The sequence below is a fragment of the Heloderma suspectum genome, chromosome 3 (assembly GCF_057233095.1).
Source record: "Heloderma suspectum isolate Gila_16-S chromosome 3, 16-S_ref, whole genome shotgun sequence".
Classification (NCBI taxonomy): domain Eukaryota; kingdom Metazoa; phylum Chordata; class Lepidosauria; order Squamata; family Helodermatidae; genus Heloderma; species Heloderma suspectum.
In genome coordinates this window covers 208,598,431-208,618,181 of record NC_139460.1, presented here as the reverse complement: position 1 = coordinate 208,618,181, position 19,751 = coordinate 208,598,431, and positions in this window count along the sequence as shown.

The window sequence follows — 19,751 nt, the reverse complement described above, 5'->3', positions numbered from 1 at the left end:
CCTAAATAAACAAATAAGCAAATATTGGCATGAGAAGGAACACACTGTGTGGCCAATATGTGAGAAGCAGCTCCCACAGAGCTCCAATAATTTATGCATTGTGGCTTGGTGCGCTTGTGATTATGTTTCATAAAAATTATTTATAAAGCCCTTTCTTGTATGCAAAGTCTTTTAAAAAACCTCTCACAATACTGCTTAGCATTTATATTTATTTATCTTTGTGTTTATAAGATGCCTATAAAAACAAGTTCTCTAGGCATCAGACAGTTATTTAAAAGTAGAACAATAATACAATAAAATACAAACATATTAAAAAAACATAACAGTACAAAACCAACAAGATAAAAGTACAGAATAAGTTCAAAAGCCAACAATATTCTATCTATCTATCTATCTATCTATCTATCTATCTATCTCCATATCCAACCTGATAAAATGCAGGAAAAATGAGGAGCTAAAACCAGCATTTTTATCCTCAAAAACAGCCCTGCCAGGTTGGTCTTTAGGGGATGTATGCCATTATCATATAAATTTTTCTTCATGGACAGCACAGTCAAAACCATACACCCTATATACCACTGGTTAGTAAAGGAGAGATTCCCCCCACAACCACCACTCCACACTGCTAAAAATTACTGGCTATTGCCAAGACAGCCAACAGGGATCATGTCTCCTTGCTCATTTCACTTTTTATATACAACTTGATTCAGAAGTAGAACAAGGTATTTTTTGTGACGACTGGACAATAGCATGCATCAAATAGGGTGGCCATGTGTCCTACTTTACCGAGGACAGCCCTCTAGTTGAAGGCATTCTCTCTTTGTAGGGTTTTCTAGTCCAAGACGGGTTGAAAGATAAAGCACCATAAAGATGAGCTGGGCCTTGAGGCTGCCCACCAACATCATCTGGTCCGCAGACCGAGCAGGCACAAAGGTCACCCACACAGCCTTCCCCACTATGGTGAAAGATACTGTATTTCTATTTAAATTATGGCAATTATTTCTACATGTGCATCTACATATACTAATCAGCAGGTGCAAATGTTATGCAAAACGGTACCTTCTTTTGTCCTCCTTTTCGTGATGCATATCCTCTTTTTTGGCAATGTGTATGTGACTACCCTATCTCTGATAGGCGCCAGCTCCAAAACTACATGGAATTTGGGGGTAGGCAGGTATCTCCTTTGCATATGGGACTTTAGGGGTAAAATGGAAAACAGGGTCAGCCTCTCTCCTAAAGTCTTCAATAGGAGGCTTCCTCCTATGCAGCATAAAATAGAATTCCAAAAATCCTAATAACCAAGGCAATGGCCTTGTTTGCGTGTAATGCTCAACCAGTCTTACACAACCTGGTCCCCTCCAGATGTGTTGGACTACAACTCCCAGCATGCCCCAGCTGGCATGGGGGCATTCTGGCTGGCTGGGGCACTCTGGGAGTTGTAGTCCATCATATCTGGAGGGCACCAGGTTGGGGGAGGCTGTGCCAAACCCTCGCTTAGTGCTACGTGTACCAGCCTTGGACCCCCTTCCTATGGCACAGTGTTATGTGTGAATACAGCCAAAGAGGTACAATTGGCGGGTACGTTTCGGTATTAGAGGCACACTAGCAAACCACTGTCTTACTAGAAAGGAAAGACTGCACCAGTGTAATTAGCTTAGCGTGGAGGGTATGCCTTTCTCCAGCATCTGCTCTTCCTGTTGATATATAAGGAGAACTATCATATACAAGACACAGTAAATACATGGAACTTGCTATACCCTTTTAGATGGCATGTGCAAGAATCTATGATAGTAATAATCCAGGGCTGTATTGCATGGAGTTCGTTGTTTGAAAATATTTACATCCTTTGGGTTGTATCCAGTGTTAGCCTTCCTTCGAGTACATCCATTGAAATTAATGAGACTTAAGTCAAATTCATATTGGATTACAACCCCTTGCCTCCTAACCAAAATTCTCAAGCCATTTACAAAATGTTCATGGTACAATAAAACAGACAATCAGAACGTTAAGGGTCTCTCAGAAAGTGAGATAAGCCTCAGCCCTAGAGTCAAAGGTCGTGTGTGTGTGTGTGTATGTGTGTGTGTGTGAGAGAGAGAGAGAGAGAGAGAGAATTAAGATTTAGAAGTTGGAACATTCTTTAAAAATGAGACCAAAATATAAAGTGCAAAACAAGAAGCAGGGGTGGGGTCATGGAACTACAGAATATCATATTCATTAATCACATATACAGGACCACTGACTGAGCACTGAGTTAATGAAACAGACCATTCTGAGCAATTGGAAAAGCAAGCTATCATACCACACTAGCCAAATTTTGTTTATGATACATTTTGCAGTTTTTCATAATGTTTCGGGGGAGTGTATTGCTCACATTTTATTGGAGTTATTTTTCATCTCTCTCTCTCTCTCTCTCTGCCTCCAAAGTCTTTTTCTCAAGTCATTTTGGAAAAGACTTACTGTATCCTTTTCCTCTTTTTAAGTAGCGGAGTTATAATTCAAAACGTCTTTGAAACAGGGATAAGACTTGTGGAGGATTTCTTTCCTGCTTGGATAATTATTGACCTTTAATCAATAGGCATTTTTCACATTATAATTACACATGAAATCTGTTCATAGCTGCTTGCTAGGAAGAGATTTACTGCAGACATCGTGGGCTTTGGTACAAAAGCACACCTTTATTTACAGGTTCCAAAAGGTGAACATAATATTCAGCTATAAAACAAGCATAAATCAAGCGAGGTGATGAGAGCGGAAGCAGCTAATCCCAGGGGAGCTTAGAGGAGCCACCACCTATGCCACTCTGGCAGGCAGGGACAGCAGAAACGGTGGTGCCCAGCCAGCAATGGAGGAGAATCACCACTGCCTGAACTACTCTGGTTTCCCTTTTTAAAAAATCCTGGTGTTCAGTGGAGTTCCAGGAAAGAAAGAAAATTAAAGCAGAGCCCAGAATAGCAGAGGAGGAGGTGCTCCTGCTCTTCCATTGCTACCCAGCATATCACACACAATGGCGCCTCCTCCTCCACCAGTCGTGCAGTGGCAAATCCAGAAGTGCAGGGTCCCTTTGTGACAGCCACAGCCACGCCACGCCACAGCCATGCCCCCTTCTAAAATTATACAACCTGGTAAGATACACAGCCTTCAACTAGGATCCCAAAACTGTGCAGCTGAGAGTAAGGCAGGGGTATTTCAATTGGACATCTGAGAAAAAAATGCAGAGAGGTGTTAAAATCTTTTTCACTCACTCACTCACTCACTCAAACACAAACATTGTAGGCTTGATACTCTATGGAAGCTTCACCCTCTCAACTCAGCCCTCATGGACAGATCCCTTCTCATTTAAACACCCCCCTTGCACACTCCCTTAGCACCCCAACATCACCCATTAGCCTTCCCTAAGCTCCTTCATTACATCTCCCCCTCTCCCTCCAACAGAAACATCCACACACGCAGCTGGATTGAACTGCACAAACACATGTACACACACACACACACACACACTGGTGTAGTGGTAAATTTGGAAATGCAGGAGCTCATTGTGACAGTCTCCAAGGGCAGTCCGAACATTTCAGGCAGCTGTGTCGATCCATATCAACAAACCATTTCTAGGAGTTTTCACCTCCACCAGGAGCACGTCTTTGGCAAAGCAAATAGGTCTTAATTGCCCATTCCAGACCAAGTCATCCCAAAGACTTTGCATTCCAACATGGAACAATATATTGGTGCTTGGAAAATTCATCCCCCCCACAGCTACAGTGAGGATCGCAGCTAAGCTCAGAGGGAACAGGGAATTCTGAGGGGGGTGGCAGATGACATCAGAGTCCCTGCTAATGAAAAAGTGCCGGGGCTGCATCCCTGTTCGCTGCTATTCAGTTCCTGGTCAGCCCACAGGGGGAGACAAGCCCATGGAGGGGGGCACAGAGGGCACCTTGCCCAGGCCTCCCTCAAACCAGTTTTGTATATGGAGATGAGCTCTAATTTACTAGACCAGAAATTACCAGAAAAGCCAAACATTCTACTGACCACTGACCAGTGCCTTGATTAGCTAGGCAGCAGTACTCATGCAAAAAAGATCTAGATGTCTTAGTAGATCATAAGCTGAATATGAGCCAATAGTGTGATGCAACTGCTTTAAAGGCTAACACAGCCTTAGGCTGCATTAACAACAGCACAGCATCCAGACTATAAGTAGTAACAGTGGCGTTCTATTCTGCACTCATCAGAGTGTGTCTGAAGTACTGTGTTGAGTTTAGGAAGGACATTGGCAAACTGGAGGGTGTCCAGAGGAGGGGAGCCATGATGCGTAAGGGGTCTGAAAAATGAGTTGCATGAGAAACAGTCGAAAGAGCTCAGTGTGTTTAGCCTGGAGAGGAGAGGATTAAGGGGAGACATAACAGTAGTGTACAAGTCTCTGGATGCCCATCATATAGAAGATGGAGCAGACTTGTCCTCTATTGCTCCAGAGGGCAAGACTAGAGCCAATGGTTGGAAATGGTAGGGAAGCAGATTTCAGCTAAACATTAGAAGAATCTTCCTCATGGTAACAGCTATTCAACAGTGGAACAGACTGACCCAAGTGGGAGTGGGCTCTCCTCTGCTGGAAAAAGGCTTCCTGGCCATTAGGGATGCTATAATTGGAAGATACCTGCACCGAGCCAGAAGTTGGAGTCAAAGACTTCCAGGATTCCAACTCTATGGCCATTTCTACATGAGGCTTTTATCCCTCACCTTTCCTGAAGCTTCTGCTTCTGGATTCTTTGTAGGATTAAGATAGGCTCCTTTACATGTGCCTTTTTCCAAGATTTTTTTTTCTCTGCCTTTCTATATGTTTCATTATACAACCACTAGATGGCACTGTGGTATAGGAGAATTGCACATTCACTTGAGGCTTCTATGGCAGGATTGAGAGACAATACCAGATTTTCCTCATGATGAAAAAAGTACCTGCAATAATGGTTGCAAAGAGGGGGAGATGCCCTGGAGGATGATGTCATCATCTAAAGGACCCACAAACTACCATGAGTGAGCAATCACAAGTGCCCAGTAAAAGCCGCATGCAGAAATGCCCTATGATAATGACCCACATGTTTAAAAGGCTTCTATGCATATGATAGGAGTGGGGTAAAAAAAAGAACCTGCAGCTAGGACTTTGCCTGCTCTAATCCATGCTGAATCAAACCGATGCACACAGCACCTAAACATCGTTGGCACGTTGTTGTTGTTCAGTCGTTAAGTCGTGTCCGAGTCCGACTCTTCGTGACCCCATGGACCATAGAACGCCAGGCCTTCCTGTGCTCCGCTCTCTCCCTGAGTGTGCTCAAGTTCATATTCATTGCATTGGTAAGGATGGCGGAGAATTCCGCCACAGATTTCAGTGAGGCCGAATGCACTGGCATTCGGCCCCCCGAAACCCGTGGCGGAATGGCTTCCCACCCCCCGTCACCCCATGGAATCCCCCCAGGACAAAGCTTACATGGGGCAGATGTGGAGGTGGCGGCGGCTCCGGTGGCGGCTCTGGCAGCGGCGGCTGGTGTCTCGGCCGGCTGCTGCAGCCGCAAATTTGCATCTTTCCAGACTGCCGTGATAGGCTACGTAAGTATTTACGTAGCTTATCACGGTAAAGGTAGCCACACAAATGGCGTAGCGGCCGCCATTTGCGTAGCTGCCTTTACCGTGATAGGCTATGTAAATACTTATGTAGCCTATCACGGCAGCCTGGAAGAACGCAAATGGCGGCCGCTACAACGGCCACCATTTGCGGCCACAGCAACCCAGCCACAGCCAGAACTCCGGCTGTGGCTGGCCCTGGCCGGCAGCTCTGTGGACCTGCAGCAGAGCGGAACCAGCCGAGGAGGATTCCGGGGGGAGGGATGGAGCACATCCCCCCCCACCACAGATGCCCACCATGGAACCAGGTAGGAGTTTCGTACATCCCTATGCATCGGTGATGCTATCTAGCCATCACATCTTCTGCCGGCCCTTTCTCCTTTTGCCTTCAATCTTTCCCAGCATCAGGGTCTTTTCCAGGGAGTTTTCTCTTCGCATTAGGTGGCCAAAATATTTGAGCTTCAGCTTCAGTATCTGTCCTTCCAATGAGCAGTCAGGGTTGATTTCCTTTAGGATGGACTGATTTGACCTCCTTGAAGTCCAGGGGACTCGTAAGAGTCTTCTCCAGCACCACAGTTGGAAAGCATCCATTCTTCGGCGCTCAGCCTTCCTTATAGTCCAGCTCTCACAGCATTACATTACTAGTGGGAAAACCATAGCTTTGATTATACGGACCTTTGTCGGCAAGGTGATGTCTCTGCTTCTTACTATGCTGTCTAGGTTTGCCATAGCTTTCCTCCCAAGGAGCAAGCATCTTTTAATTTCATGGCTACAGTCACCATCTGCGGTGATCTTGGAGCCCAAGAAAATAAAATCTGTCACATTTCTTCCCCTTCTATATGCCAGGAAGTGATGGGGCCAGATGCTATGATCTTAGTTTTTTTAATGTTGAGTTTCAAACCAGCTTTTGCACTCTCCTCTTTCACCCTCAACAAGAGGCTCTTTAGATCCTCTTCGCTTTCTGCCATTAGGGTGGTATCGTCTGCGTATCTGAGGTTGTTGATAATTCTCCCGGCAATCTTAATTCTGACCTGTGATTCATCCAACCTGGTGTTTCTCATGATGTACTCTGCATATAAGTTAAATAAGCAGGGCGAGAATATACAGCCTTGTCGTACTGCTTTCCCAGTTTTGAACCAATCGGTTGTTCCATGTCCGGTTCTTACTGTTGCTTCTTGACCCTCGTACAGGTTTCTCAAGAGACAGGTAAGGTGGTCTGGTATTCCCATCTCTTTAAGAATTTGCCACAGTTTGTTGTGATCCATGATCCACACAATCAAAGGCATTAGCCTAGTCAATGAAGCAGAAATAGACATTTTTCCGGAATTGTCTTGCTTTCTCCATGATGCAGCGAAAGTTGGAGATTTGATCTCTAGTTCCCCTGGCCTCTTCGAAACCCTGCTTGTACTTCCAGTAGTTCTCGGTTCACATACTGCTGAAGCCTAGCTTGTAGGATTTTGAGCATAACCTTGCTGGCAAGTGAAATGAGCGCAATTGTACGGTAGTTTGAACACTCTTTGGCATTGCCCTTCTTCGGAATTGGAATGTAAACTGACCTTTTCCAGTCTTATGGCCACTGTTGAGTGTTCCAAATTTGTTGGCATATTGAGTGCAGCACTTTAACAGCATCATCTTTTAGGATTTTAAATAGCTCAGCTGGAAGACTGTCATCTCCGCTAGCTTTGTTGTTAGTAATGCTTCCTAAGGCCCACTTGACTTCACTCTCTAGGATGTCTGGCTCAAGTTCAGTGACCACACTATCATGGCTATCAGGGACATTCAGATCTTTCCTGTATAGTTCTTCTGTGTATTCTTTCCACCTCTTCTTAATCTCATCTGCTTCTGTTAGGTCCCTGCCTTCTTTGTCCTTTAGCATGCCCGTCTTTGCACAAAACGTTCCCTTGAGATCTCCAATTTTCTTGAAAAGATCTTTAGTCTTTCCCATTCTATTGTTTTCCTCGATTTCTTTGCATTGTTCATTTAAGAAGGCCTTCTTGTCTCTCCTTGCCATTCTCTGGAACTCTGCATTCAGTTGGATATATCTTCCCATTTCTCCTTTGCTTTTCATTTCCCTTCTTCCCTCAGCTACTTGTAAAGCCACATCAGACAGCCACTTTGCTTTCTTGCATTTCTTTTTCTTTGGGATGGATTTCGTTGCTGCCTCCTGAACAAATTTACGGACCTCTGTCCATAGTTCCTCAGGCACTCTGTCTATCAGGTCTAATCCCTTAAATCTATTCCTCACCTCCACTGTATATTTATAAGGGATATGATTTAGGTCTTACCTGAATGGTTTAGTGGTTTTCCCTACATTCTTCAATTTAAGCCAAAATTTTGCAGTAAGAAGCTCATGATCTGAGCCACAGTCAGCTCCAGGTCTTGTTTTTACTGACTGTATAGAGCTTCTCCATCTTTGGCTGCAAAGGACATAATCATTCTGATTTTGATATTGACCATCTGGTGATGTCCATGTGTAGAGTCACCTCTTGTACTGTTGGAAAAGAGTGTTTGCTATGATCAGCGTGTTCTCTTTGCAAAACAAAACTCTATTAGCTTTTGTCCTGCTTCATTTTGTACACCAAGGCCATGCTTGCCTGTTATCCCGGTAATTTCTTGACTTCCTACTTTAGCATTCCAATCCCCTATGATGAAAAGGACATCTTTTGTTGGTGTTACTTCTAGAAGGTGTTGTAGGTCTTCATAGAACCGATCAACCTCAGCTTCTTCGGCCTCAGTGGTTGGGGCATAGACTTGAATTACTGTGATGTTGAATGGTTTGCCTTGGATTCATACTGAGATCATTCTATTGTTTTTGAGATTGTACCCCAGTACTGCTTTTCCCACCCTTTTGTTGACTATGAGTGCTACTCCATTTCTTCTAAGGGATTCATGCCCACAATAGTAGATATGATGGTCACCTCAATTAAATTCGCCCATGCTTGTCCATTTTAGTTCGCTGATTCCCAAGATGTCGATGTTCAATCTTGCCATCTCATGTTTAACCACCTCCAGCTTACCTTGATTCATTGATCTTACATTCCAGGTTCCTAAACATCTTCCGGCATCATATCTTTTAGCCTTGTGAATGTGATACATTCCATGGGGTTTTCTTGGCAAGAATACTGGAGTGGGTTGCCATTTCCTTCTCCAGTGGACCACATTTTGTCAGAACTCTCCGTCATGACCTGTTGTGTCTTGGGTGGCCCTGCATGGCATAGCTTATGGCTTCACTGAGTTACGCAAGCCCCTTTGCCACAACAAGGCAGTGATCCATGGTTGGCACAGCATATTTTATATCACCTAACACTTCTCTGGGATTACTTGTCCTTCCAAATGTCTGATTCTTTTCCTGAAGCCAGGTTCTCCCCAGTATAGTTTCTGTGTGCCCCAATCCCCACATTGACCTCGGGAATGCTAGCCCCGCCCAGGGTGTGCCTTTCACTGTGACCCCGGTCAAGGGGTGTTTCCTGTCCCTGCACAAACTAGGGATGTCAGAGAAATCCGCTGCAGATTCAGACTAGGCCAGATTCTTTGGAATCCGGCCTCAGGAATCCGAAGCGGATTGGGACCACTTACTTCCACTCCAAGAGGACTGGAGGCGGAACGGCACTCGGCTGCTTCTTGCCAGCCAGAGCCGTTCGCCTCCTCCCTGTCCCCGCTGATTGCCATGTCTTTTAAAAAAAAAAAAATGTTGATTGGCAGAATGTGCCCATAGACTTAGATGCAAATAGAGTCATGAATCTTGCATATAAGCCTATAGACACACAGACTTAGAAGCAAGATTCATGACTCTATTTGCATCTAAGTCTATGGGCACATCCTGCCGATCGCCTTTTTCTTTTTTTTAAGACATGGCAATCGGCAGGGACAGGGAGGAGGCGAACGGCTCTGGCTGGCAGGAGGGAAGGTAAGCAGCCCCCAAGCCAGTTACCCCCCCCCCCAGAATCCTCACGGAGCAGAGCCGCTCTGGAGGATTCCGGGGGGGGGGGATAGATCACCTCCCCCCCCACGGATTCCCCACCAGAACAGATGGTGGGGAATCCGTACACCCCTAGCACAAACCAATTAGTGTCTCCTCAGAAGTAGCTCCCATCGTGCTGAATGAGGCTTGCCCTCTGAATGCCCACATCAGAACTTACAGAGATCCCCCTCAATTGACATGGCACAGTTTAAAGCCCAGTTCCCTAAGTGTGGTAAAGCGTGAACTCAAGTCTCCGATTCTCCTTTGTTTGGTTGGTTTATTGCCTTAGGAAGTAACTACACTGACCATTCATTATAGAGATCATGCACAGCATCAGGTTACCATGGGGGCTGGTTTCCCGTCTTTGTGTTTACTGCTCTCTTTCCCACAACAAACCTATTAGTGTCTCCTCAGAAGTAACTCCCATTGTTCTGAATGAGGCTTGACCTCTGAATGCCCACATCAGAATTTACAGAGATCCCCCTAAATTGAATATGGAGTTTAAAGCACTGATTGCCTGAAGCCTGTAAAGCACTTTACTGGACCTGCGATTTTCCATAGCTTGGTTTATTGCCTTAGGAAGTAACTACTTCACACCTTCATTATAGAGATCCTGCGGTTAGAAAGGGGGCTAGTTTCCCATCCCTGTGCCCCCCCTTTCCCAGCACAAGCATATGTGTGTCTACTTGGAAGTAATTCCCATCGTGCTCAATGAAGCTTGCTCCTGAAATGCAGGTGCATCTGGACTTTCAGCGGAAAGGAGAAACCAGGGGGAGGGGAGAGGGAGAAGCCTCCCTTATTGGTTGAGCAGCTCCTGCCAGTCAGATGATGTTCACTCCTACCCCCATCCCCACCAGGAAGTATGTTCTGTGAAGCAGTTTTTACTGGTGTGGAGCACTCACTCGTAGAGCCCTGCATGAACCAAAGTGCAGCAAAGCCAATTCCTTTTTTTTTAAATCCAGTAGTCCTCCATTCGGTTCTCCTTCTGTTGTCATGGAGGCATAGTCTCTGCTGAGATGCAAAGTATTTTGGGGTGGCCTGGTCCTGAATGGGCAATTAAGACCCAATAGCTTTACATAAGACCTGCTCCTGGTAGAGGTGAAAACTGCTAGAATTGGTTTGTTGAAATGGATCGACACAGCTGCCTGCATGTTTGGCCTCTCCTTAGGGGTGCGGCTATGGGGAGTGTCATGAGGAGTGCCTGCACTTCAAGATTTGCCACTACTCCACTGGTTAATCCCAAATCCAGTATCGCTACAGCCATTCAACAATCCAAGATTTATCCCTAATCCTTTTTATGCTCAGGATTAGTGTTAGATCTGAAATGAATAATGAAAAGAACTTTACATTGGCCTCCATAACGATTGTGCTTTGGGGCAACCTTTTAATTAAAAACATCACTTTCAAAGATCAGTATGCAGATATCTGATACTTAGCACACTGACATTTGCTCATTCCATTTCTCATTAATATACCCTTTCCTTGAAATTGATTGGTTAAAAGTTATCACATGTATCAGGGGAAGCAAGAAATACACAAAATACCATGTGCTTAAAAAACAACAACCCCACGATGTCCTATTAACAAAATCCATATAATCAGATTTATCAGAGCAATAACTTATTTTGTCACCATTGACCATGGTATTCTTCTGAACTGCCTGGTAGGGCTCAGACCTCAGGGTGCTGTTTTGCAGTGGTTCTAGTCCTTTCTGCCAGGTGGTATCCAGAAGGTAGTGCTGGGAGATTGCTGTTCGACTCCATGGCCATTGGCCTGTGCTGTCCCACATGGTTCTCTCTTTCCCCCCATGTTATTTAATTCTTCCATGAAAAAACTGAGAGAGGTCATTTGGAGCTTCAGAGTAGGGTGGCACCTATATCCTGATGACACCCAGGCAAGCAAAATTGCTCACCTAACACCAAGGAAGCCATCAAAATCCTTGAATGTTGCTTGAGTTCGATAATGCGCTGGATGATGGTGAACAACCTGAGGTTAAACCCAGACAAGATGTAGGTGTTGTTGGTCAGTAGAAAGCCTGACTCAGGGATTGGGAATCAACCAGTTCTGGAAGAGGCTACGCTCCCCTTGAAGGATCAAGTCTGTAGCTTCGGAGTGCTTTTTGATCCTGCACTGTCCCTGGATCTTTAAACACTGGTGTTACATTGGCCATTCTCCAGTCCTCTGTCAGAAGATCAGTAATTTCACATCTGAGTTCTTTAAGAACTCACAGATGGATACCATTAAGTTAGACTCAGCTAACATGTCCCATTGATTTTGCCAGAACCAAAACATGCTATGGTGTGCTGGATGTCCTGTGCACATCAACTCAAACCCACAGCAGCAATCCAAGAGTTAAGGAGATACAATGATGAGACCATAACTTAAACTGGCCTCCCCACAAAATGCTGGTGTATCATTTCACCTATGCCCTGTTTTTTTCTGCCCTCTACTAACTCGCATTAGCCCATGGGTCTCATGAAATGCCTTCGACAAGATCTTAAAACCAATTCACCACTGGAAGTAGACAAATAAAGCAGTTGTTTGCCTCACCTTTTGAAAGCAAGGCCCTAGCAGAAAATAAAGGAAAAAGAAGAAAGGAACGGCTGTTGACATTTTGAGAAGGGCCAGTTACAAAGTTGCTAAAGAAAATATAGCCTCAATTTGGCTCTAGCAAAACAAGACCCATTATACTAAATCTTTCCCCCATGGAAAGAACTTCATGTTATGAAACTGTCAAAAAAATCTCCATCATACACATATCGACAAAATGCAGAGTAATATAAAACTAACAGAGGAACAGGAAAAATAAATGAACACTTCAGTAACTGTTACATGACAAAGGGTCAGAAGAAATCTTCAAGCCATTTTGTGAAACATTTCTATTATCTTCCTAACTCAGTGGCACATTGGAAACCATCAATAAATGTCCATATGTGTTTTATGGGACAGCTCTCCTCAGTCCATTTCAGTCTAAACCAGCTTGCTGAAAATAAAGTGATTTGGGCACAGTCATCTAGGACAGGAGCTGCAAAAGATTTCTTTCCTAAGAACAGTGCTTTCAAGTACATTCAGACTGCATCAAACATATAATGCACAATTCATTTTACATTTGTATATCAGAACACCTATTAAAGCACATTTAGGGTTCAATCCTGTGGATGATCAGGCAGAAAAAAGGCCTACAGTTCCTTGGGCTCCTTCACACTGAGCTTTTATCCTGTGAATGAGATTGCTCCTTCACAGAAGTTTGTGGACTCTTTACATGATGCTGTCATCCTTCAAGGCATCTCCTGCACTAAATGCCCTCTGTTCCATTTGTAAATAGATCACAGATAATGAGCTATCAAATTACCCCATTGTGTTCCGCTTCAGTTTCCTCCATGAAAAGAGTAAAAGTGGCAAGAAGAGGAGTGAGATCTATGAAAGATAATGGAAGACTCCAATACGGGGAGAAGGAGGGGGAAGGGGTGGAGGGAAAGGAAGCATCTGAAAAAGGGAGTCGTCGTGATCCTGCATTTAAAATGGAAGCAGAACGCCCATTTGAAATGCAGGATTTTAAGCTGGTGTAGAAATGCCCCTAGCATCCCCCAGCCAGCTTGGGGAATGCTGGGAGTTGTAGGACTTTGTTCTGCCTAAACATGCATAGGGTTGCACCCCAATATGCACATGCTGGGTGGGGAATGCTGGGAGTTATAGGACTTTTTTCTTCCTAAACATACATGGGATTGTGCCTTAAACTAAAAGTGAAGCTTATGTTTCATTCTGAAGCATACCAGCCTTCATTCTTTCCTGTTTCCAGTTCAATGCACCCTTGGTTCACAGCTTCCAATGTTCCAGCACACCCTTGATTCAAAGCATCCTTGCCTGAGTGGATACACAGAAGGGCACATAACACGTCAAAATAAGATTGGCTTGTAATATTATTAGATATATTGCTATGCTTCATTTATTGAACTGTAATGATTTTTTTTCCTGCCAAATTATCATAAAAAGTCTCTTCTTTACTGTGACTGTGAGTGGGATTGTAACTAATACAAAAAGGCACTGATTAAATTTTCTGCACACAGTGCTGAGTTTGCTGTTTATATCCAGACCCAGATCTGTGTTAAGCTAAAAAAAAAAAAAATGTTTTAAAGATCTTACCTACAGTGGGATTAAGGTTGCTAACCAACGAGAAAAAAATGACCTGGCCAAATGTCTTTGTTTTGGGGCCTGTTGGCATAAAAACAAGGGACAACACTCGATTTTCCCCCTCAGCCAGTTTGCTTGTTTAAATAGCTGTATACCTTAGGTCAGAGGTCTTCAACCAGTGGGTCGAGACCCAGAAGTGAGACAGGAGGCCTCATAGGATGGCTCCCTGGCCCTGCTTACTGATTGCACCAAGCCGCCCCCAGACACAATAAAAGGGAACTTTTTTTGTATTTACTGTACATGTGCATGGTGCCACCTACATCACAAGTCCCCAATGTCAGTTTCCTGATCAGCTCTTCTGATCGCTCTGTGTTCCGCTTTCCAGGCAAGTGTAGTGAATCAGCAAAGTGGTAGCCATTTCCTGTTCCTCTCTGACAGGGCATTTCGTCCATCCAGCAGCAGCACAGCAGTGCTGTTCAAGAGAACAAGCAAATTAAAACTCATTTTTGTTGACCACCAGTGTGGAGGAACTGTAAGTGTTTAAAAAGAAGTGTGTGTGTGTGTGCGCGCGTGATTGGTTGACAGACGGATGGATGGATGTCATGTGGCTAGAGCCTCTGGCTGAAATTCATCTCCGTGTGTGTGTGCGTGTGTGTGTGTGTGTTGGGGGGGTGGGGTATTTAATCTGTGATTGTTGTTTGGGCAGTTACTCTGGCATAATTCAGTCTTCTTACTTGTGAGTAGAGATACATAGGCTGAATTGTTGTACTGTGCTGCTACGTAAATGAGGGGAAAGCTGCACATCATACCTCCACCATGTTATTTCAGGGCTCCCTCCAGCTGAATGTATGAACAAGGGCTATGTTAGTGCCAGCTCCATGTTTTTGAGGGCCCTTAGGGAAAACTCCCACAATGAACCCTCTCCCTCAGTGAGTCCACCTTCTCAACGCCATTGTCACCAGCTGCTACTGCTCCCCATCCTCTTTCTCATCATTGCTACCACTTGCTTGCTTGACAGGCAGAGAGCCAGTGAGCAGGTAGGCAGTGGCATCTACTGCTCTTCTTCCTCTACACTGACGTTGCCTGGGCCATGGTGAGAAGCAAGTAGGTTGGAGTGGTGAAGAGGACAAGCAACTCCAGGGGGCTCTTGCCAGTGGGCCCCTGGTGGGGTGTGGGTCCTTGGCAGGTGCCCAACCATGCTTACTCTTGACATTAGCCCTGGGCTATGTATTTGTGTGTTTGGAATGGAATGCTGTCATGCCTCCCTCTAATACTGCAGTCTGAGAGGAAGAGTCTAATTCAGAGACGGAGGAAACTGATTTAGGGCCTAGTCAAGTTTTGGATTGTCAGGGTGCTGGGAATTCATCTCTGCCTGGTTTCACAGTAGATTGCAGTGAGGGGAGGCAGCTACTCCTCCCCCTCAAAAACCAGAGGTAGCTTGGGAAAAGCGGCCAAGTCACCCCAAGCTGAGGAACATTCTTTGATAAGAGGCCAGGAGGCAGACTCAGCCAAGGAAAGGACATACCCAAGACTGCCTCCCAGGCAATCCCAGCTGCTGGAAAAGTGAGAGTAAAAAGAACCAGTCAGGCAGAATTCTTGGCTCCAGGTTAAGTTTTCCCATAGGGCTGGGAATTCTAGTCACTCTGCCCCTGCATAAAAAGCAGACACGCAGGCAAAAGAGGCTTGTGAGTACAATGTCGCTGATCCCAGACGTTCCTTTGCTTCAACTACGCTTGAACCCTGAGATATTGCATGTCTTGCATCCCATGCCTTGGGACCCTGTCTTGGATTAAACGGCTGAACTTTAAGGCATAGTTTCTGGCTCCTGTCTCTGGAATATCTTTTATCTGAACTTGGGCTCACAAACAACTCTGATCCGTGGACTCTGGAGAGGTGCTTGCATTTGTATCCTGAGTTCGCTGTTTCTCTGACGTTGCAAGGGAGACGGGCCTGACAAATACAACAGAGAACCTGGTCTTGGAGGAAACTGGATGTCTTCCACCGTCTGTCAAATTATTAAGAAGTCTGTGTCCAGACAACAAGTTCCACTGCGACTGATTTAGTGAATATCTGTGATGACAAGAAGCTGGCTTATACCTAGTCAGATCAGTTGTCCACGTAGCCTAGCATTGTGCACTCTGACTGGCAGCAGGCCCCCAGGTTCTCCTTCATTTCCACAAGGACCTTGTCTTTGTACAGTTGCTGTACAATTCAGTGGGAACTTCTTTCTCCGTGCAAATAGCACATGCCAGCGGTGGGGATATGAACAGGGGCTGCAGCGGGGAGTGGAGTGTTAAAGCCCATGTTGGACCAGGAGTCCCACGCCTGCAATTTATGTCTTAAAAGCCACCCACCCAACTGATCCATGTGTGGATCTGGCTTGGCCCTCCGCTCCTGGGCAGCTTGGGTGGCAGCGCTAGTGCTTGTCTCCCTCAGAGGGGGAGAGTGGGCAGCTTGCTTAGGAGAAGAGGGAACCTTGGAGTGGCCATCCCTTTTCATTTTATTATGCCTGCCACAAAGGCCGGCCCTCCGTGCCACCTTTCAGCCCTTGCTACGTGCCAACCCTGTGCTTCAGAAGGTGAAAGGGAGAAGTTGCTGGCTCATGAGAGGAAGGAGACAGGCCGGCCATTCCTCTTTATGTTGTTCTTGGCTCAGCTGCTGAGCCCCAGTGCAGTCATTTGTCTCTTGTCACGCCCCAACCCTTCGCCTTACTAGGGGACTGAAAGAGCTAGGGAGAGGGCAGGGAGACAGGGCTGCCGTTCCTTTCCCTGGCATGCTGAAGCAGTGGAGGCTGGTGGCTCCATTTTCAATGGGGCTTTGGAATCATTCTGGGTTTCAGTCAAAACCAGCCAGCACTCTAAAGGAGCGATCCAAGGTGCTGAACCCAGGGTTTTGGAGGATAGGGTTCAGAACCTTGGATAGCTCCTTAGAGTTCTGGCTGGTTCTGACTGAAACCCAGAATGGATTCACAGCCCCACTGAAATTGGAGCCACCAGCCTCTGCTGTCCTGAAGTCAACATTCAGAGATGTTCTGTAGCTTCCGAATGAAAAGCACTAGCTTCTTAAGGAGAAAAAAACCCCAACTGCTTATTCTGGTTGTGAAACTACATCCAGACCCTCTCATTACAGTTAACCCCAACAACCATCTTAAGCACCACCACAGGAGATTGCTGCTTCCCACCAGAAGGCAGAAGGGGCCCTCTTCCAAACATTTGCCCTCAGCATACCATCGCTACTGTTTGCATGATCTTTGCCACCGGGGTAGCCACGTGTCCAACTCTACAGAGGCCAGTCCTCTCTGATTTTTCTTTTATTATCATTTATTTGATTTGTACTCCACCTTTCTACCAAGGAAATGGCACTCGAGGCCATTCAAAGGCATCCCCTGTTTCTGTTTGAAGGTTTTAAAGCCTGGTTTAAAGATCCAGAACCATAAGAAGGGAGCGCAGGGGCCATCGACAGTTTAGAGAGAATCATTAAGAATTAATGAGAATTGCAGGACATCTCACCATAGTGTGGAAAACTGTGACCAGGTGACCTGCCAGTTCCGTCTGCTCTTCAGGTGCTAAGTGCTGATGGTAGGGATGGCGGAGAATTCCGCCACGGACTCCAATGAGGTCGGATTCTTTAGAATCTGGCCCCCCAGATTCTGTGGCAGAATGGAAGACTTACCCCCGTCTCCACACGGAATCCTCTTCAGCCGGATCCTCCAACTCAGATCACCAGTGATACGGCCACCATGCCGTATCGCTGGCTGAAGGAGATGTACTGCAGCCGCAAATGGCGCCCAGGACGCCATCTGCGGCCGTAAAGGCCTTAGTTTGAGGTAAATGCAGCCATTTACAGCTGCATTTACCTCAAACTAAGGCCTTTACGGCCACAGTTGGCATCCTGGACGCCATTTGTGGCCGCAGTACGTCACATCCCCTTCAGCCAGCGATACGGTATGGTGGCCGTATCGCTGGCGATCCGGGCCGGAGGATCTGGCTGAAGAGGATTCCACGCGGAGGCTGGTGCTTTGGAACTGGCCGGCGGCTCCGCAGAATTGCTGTGGAGCGGAGCCGGCTAGCAAGGATTCAAGGAGCAAGGAATGGATCGCCTCTCCCCCCCAGAAGACCCCCAGCAGAAGGCAAGGTAAGGGATTCGTACATCCCTAGCTGATGGGCAACCATTCTTCTGGTTCTTTTTCTTCAAACTGGAATGGGGCTGGGTAGCCCTTCAGATAGAGGACACCTTCAAATAGAGGACAATCCTCTGGAAAAGGGGACACATGGACACCCTACTTCCACTGCCGCTTCAGCTGGTGAGAGTATGTTATGGACTCCTCTTTATGAGCACAAGAGCATGAGTGAAGGCTGGGGTGGTAGGGTAGTGGCCTCTAGTGATGGCTGTTGCTTCTTGCCCTCACAATCCAACAGGCCTTGCATCAGCCCTTAGCACCAGACAGCTGTGGATCCCATCATATGCCCAATTATGCTGACCGCTGGTGCTAGGCCTAAGATTAGGAAAGCGCTAGCAATCAGATGCTTGAGGCCCCTTTGAAATGGGGAAGGGCAGCACTTTTGAAGATCCCAGCAATTCCTTTGGGTCACGCATCCCTACAACTGTGCATACAACCAGTTTCAAGGCCATATTTCTCAATCCAGACACACTTTTTTTCCCTTCCCATTTGGGGACCTCTAAGCAGTGTTGCTTCTCTCTCATTTTGCATTATTAGTATCTCACTCCCTTTGTTTTATGGACAGTAACACTGAATAACATCAGTTTTAATAATGCTTTTGAAGAAAAAGACAAATTTTAGTTAAAGGCTCGGTACAGAGCTGATTTCAAAGTCTGAGGGGAAAAAACATATGGAATGGCCCATTTGTTGCCTTGGAATGCTTTTAAGCTTTGGAATTTTCAAATCATTCTGAATTTTCACTGGGGGGTGGGAGTGTAAAATGAGATTGGAAATATAAATTTTGTTGCTGCTGCTGTTGTTTTGCTCCACAAATTGGATGGGATCAGTTGTTTCTTTGATACTTAAGCATCTAAGGCAAGCAGAGTCAACACTTTCATCTCAGAAGAAAGGAAGCATGTTCAATACACAACCAAAATAGCAACAGCAGAAGCATTTTAGTATAAAAGCTAGCAAGAAATGAGTAAACAAATGGGGGGGTCAAAGTTTGACCATCAAACACATTAACAAAAGCAACATATAGCACAGACAGTAAGGTCCTCAGTGCTAATCCTCTTCCTGCCCCGCAATGTCCCCTCATTGTTCTATGCACATTGCACATTTTATTCCAAACCTTTATGTTTCCCTGAAGTGCTGATAAAGAAGAACAGGCAAATTTAGAGTGAAAAGTCACATCCTTTTATCTCTATCCAAAATAATAATGTGGTTGAGAACAAAGCTAGCTTGCCACTGTGCTTTCAGGCTTCAAACTTTTTAGCTTTTCTTTACCAGCTCTTGGCTAAGCTTTTTGTACAATTCACTTGAAAGGCTTATCCTTCAAAGGATTGGCCCCATAATATCCAGAGTGCAGAATGGGAGGTTTTGCAGCAAGTCACAACATCTGTGATCAAGCGCTAGCATTTCACCATCAGTACAGAATATGGCTTCTAGGTCACATCAGGCAGGTCCTCCTCCTCCTCCTAGGTCTTGCTCCTGAATAAAATAATGTCCAGGCCCATTGTCATTGTCAACACAGGGCCGGCCCTTCCATTAGGCAAAAGCATGAGGCAGCCATCTCAAGCAGTGGGTGGAGGGGGCAGCAACCGCAGCCACCCAAGCCATTCCTCTTCTGCTACACCCTAGCCAGCAACCTCTGCTACACCCTAGCCATTCCTCAGGTATAGCAGAGGTTGCTGTCCCATCCCAAGTGTTAAAGTAAAATCCAACTGGCAGCCCAGCTGGCTTCTAAGCAGTGAAGGCTGGAGGCTCCTATTTCAGTGGGGCTGTGAATCCGCTTTTGGTTTCAGGCAGAACTGTAAAGGAGCTATCCAAGGGCTGAACCCATTTTGGGAATAGGGATCTGCACTTTGGATAGCTCCTTTAGAATTCTGACTGGTT